The 3,674-nt window shown below is 33.5% G+C and overlaps 1 long non-coding RNA gene across 1 annotated transcript; it reads right to left on the bottom strand.

Moving 5' to 3' along the window:
- Window positions 1–56: 56 nt before the first annotated feature.
- LOC121938321 lies at window positions 57–3,509 on the bottom strand. Its single transcript, XR_006105264.1, has 3 exons — window positions 3,266–3,509; window positions 1,446–1,594; window positions 57–152 (listed from the first exon to the last, which is right to left on the bottom strand). It is a non-coding gene; the product is annotated as an uncharacterized LOC121938321 (long non-coding RNA).
- Between the last annotated feature and the right edge of the window lie 165 nt (window positions 3,510–3,674).

Raw genomic sequence — 3,674 nt, 5'->3', positions numbered from 1 at the left:
AGATAAAAGCTACACACAGTATAAAGGAGGATAAATAAATAAAAGCACTTACATGTTGCAGTCTTTCACACATTCTGCACAATTGCCATCTTTCAGGTAGCTTGCAGCACGGTTTGAGTACAAAATGCCCAAATCCTCTGGGTTCTTTTTATCTAAAGAGGGAAATAAGACTGTTTTAGAGGAGCACTTCACCAAAATTGGTTATTTAGCCAAAACTCATTTGGCTATGTCCATTTAGAAAACACACAAAGAGAAAGAAGAGAAAAGGTCAACTGACAAGATGGAGAGCTATAGAGAGAGATACTGAAAATGACAAAACTTTGATTGAACATTGACAGGTCAGAGTGGTATCCAAGCATGTTGTTTTTAATATTATTTTTTGTTGGAAAAATGAAGGCATAAATGTGAAACTGCTGACAGTAAGGTCTCTGAATTTATCATTCAAATAATTAAAAAAAACACTTTGAAAATAAACATTTTCAGATTTTTCAGCTCCTTGTTTTGCTTATTTAAGAATCCATTTCTTTGGGAAAAATGAACACATAAATATGCAGACTTCAACAGAGATCCTGAGCCTCTGACCTAAAACAAATGCTAACATAAAAGAAAACAACATGCAAAATACAAATGTTTTAACAAAAAATATGGTTATGTGTTGGACTTTTTAATGTGTAGATGTTTTTTGTTGCTTATTTCAACCATTTCAAACCTCGAGGGAACTCACTTTTTATGCTACTTTCAGTGACTTATATATACTTAAACCTTTGAATCCTGAGCAAATTTTTTGAGATTTCTTTTTTTTTAATGGAAAAAATGCAACTTCATAAGAAATGTTACACATATAGCAAGAAATTATTCAATAAGAAAATGAAAATTATTTTTAAAAAACTAGATTAAAATGTCAATGGAACATTTTTTTTTAAAAAGGCTATGGAAAATAAAATTATAATTAGCATAATAACATATTTATAAAAAAAAAAAAAAAAAAAAAAAAAAAAAATTTTAAACTCTTTTATTTTATTTTTTTTTAATTTTGAGGTAATTTTGTTGTACTTTTTTCACTTTTTTGTACCAATTTATTTATTTTTGGGTTATTTCTTCTTTTGTTGCTTATTGCCTTCTTTCCATAATTTTGAAAAAAATCAAGTCAATTTGCTTGGGTTTCGAAAGGTTACTGTCACCTTTCACGTTTCCTTTCTGTGTTATTTTCCATGTTCTGTTTCCATTTTAGATGAGTGAACCATCTACTACTGATTAAGGTTTCATTGTCGAATACTTGTGATATTACTAGCCTAAGTGGGTATCCACAGAGCCTTACAATTACCAGCATGTTGATGTGGTAATGGGATTAAAAAAATAACACTGTTTTTTCATTGCTACCATTGGTCAATAACCTTGCACGTCTAAAAACTCAGCGCACTGTCTGTGCACAGGTGAACACTTACTGGACTTCTCCAGCTCTTTGATCGCCTGGCTGTAAAGATTGGTGGCCTCTCCGTACTGGCCCGCCTTAAAATATTCATTTCCAGATTGTTTCAGCTCTGTCCAGGACTTGGACTTCTGTTTCTGAGGCATCTTGACTTTCAACGGTTGTCTGAAAAGAAGAAACACTGGTCAACATCCGCACATAAAAATAATCTCTGTAGATTGAACATTTAATTAAATGATTAACTTATAATCAAAATATTTTAACTTTACATTTTACTTTTTGGTATATGGTGCATTACATTAAATATTAGTGCTAAACACTACTATGTAAATATTTAAGGTTTTAAATAGTTTTCATGTTTGCTAATTATGTTCAAATAATATATCAATATATGTGTGTGTTGTTTTGTTTTTGCTGTTGTGTTTTACATCTGCAAAATAATTTTGTGAGTTTACAGTTTTTTTGTATTTATGGACGGTGTCTTATATTTGAAGATTAGACATTAACACTATGTTGAGGCAAATCTACCTCCATATTTGGTTTTACTCTGTGCCATAAATAAATATGCATCTTTCTACAGCAATTTCAGCAAAAACTACATTCACAAAGGTAGACATTATTGTATAGCTTTTGTGTTAAGCTGCTTTTAGCTGCAGTAACTTATAACTTTCTGAATAAAATAGAGACTTAGTGTTTGCCAATGATGTCCAAACAAACAATATTGTTTTTTAATTTGTGGATGTCATCTATGTTTTTCCTGCTGCAATTTATATCTGCAAGTTAAATTATAAAATTATAAACTATTTTTTTGAGTTTTTCAATTTTATTTTATAGTCATTTTTTAAAGACTGTGTATTTTGTATTTGCAGATTACATACTAACTCAAGGATACAGGTCTGCTCACAAAAAATAAAACTGAATCATATCCATATTCATATTTGGTCAATGCTGCTTGATATAATTTAAACTACACCTTTCCACAGCAGTTTCAGCAAAAACTAAATTCATGAAGACAGTTTATTGCATGTGCTGCTTTTAGCTGCAATGATTTATAATTATCAGAATAAAAAAGGGACTTAGTGTTTGCTTATGATGCCAAATAAACAAGCGATATTGTTTTTTAGTTTGCAGATGTCCTTTGTGTTTTTCCTGCTACGTTTTCTATCTGCAAAATTGAATTATAAAACTATAAAATCACTTTGTTAGTTTACTTTTTTAAGGACGGTGTTTCATATTTGAAGATTACACATTACCACAAGGACGTAGGACTACTCACAAAATAATAAAATTGAGACATATCTATCTTCATATTTGGTCAATACTGCTTAATATAATTAAATCAAGCAGTAAACACTAAATTCACGAAGACAGTTTATTGCATGGATTTTGTGTTAACATGCTTTTAGCTGCATTAACACATAACTATCAGAATTAAAGGGGGACTGAATGTTTACTAATGATGTCCTAATGAACACACAATATAGCCGCATAAGTCAAATTTAAAACAGTTTGCTAACGTTATGTTAGCGCACCGACATGTTATCATACCCAAAATACATGTTAGCCACCGGTAACGTTAATTGTGTTTTAGCTTAGTATACTTAGCTACACTTAGCTGTTCTAGTAGAATACATTTCTGACACTAAAAGTTGACTTTAAAAGGAGCCACAGCTGAAATAACCTCAAGTCTTGTTTTGTTTTAATTTGCCTTTACTTCTCCTTTCTGGCTTTCAGCTCGCTAGCTCAGTAACGCTAACTCGAGCCTTAAAGAAAGCTAAGTTAGCATGCTAACACGAGCTAGCTCCGCTAACGTTAAGAAGCTCCCACGCTTCTTACCGGCTGCCGGTTCGAAGAGAAAGCAAAGCAACGAGGAAGTCCTCCTCTTCACGACACTAAACGACTACCGGCGCCCGACACTCTCTGTACCGGGTGTTGTTGATACTGACATTACTCGGTGAGCTTCTTTTCTCCCGGTCGGTCCTCACTCTGCCGCTGCTCGTGCGGGGTCTCACGCGGAGTAACTGGAGGTAACTTCTCGGTTTGCCGCTCGGCCGGAGGCGGGGGGCGCTTCAATACTGTATCGGTTTCACTTCGTATTTCACGCTGCGTTCAAAGTCCTTTGGAAATTGTAGGGTTTTGGGAGATCTTGGTGCGGCCCCTCGTGGTCAAATTTGATGAGCTATTAAAAGCTGTTAATCTTGTCCTCGCTGCAAAGGCCAACCAGCTGATTATTTACATATGTTCT

This window comes from Plectropomus leopardus, unplaced genomic scaffold (genome assembly GCF_008729295.1).
Source record: "Plectropomus leopardus isolate mb unplaced genomic scaffold, YSFRI_Pleo_2.0 unplaced_scaffold29166, whole genome shotgun sequence".
NCBI lineage: Eukaryota > Metazoa > Chordata > Actinopteri > Perciformes > Serranidae > Plectropomus > Plectropomus leopardus.
The sequence above is the reverse complement of the archived record's forward strand: the minus strand, read 5'-3'. Positions and strand labels throughout refer to the sequence as shown.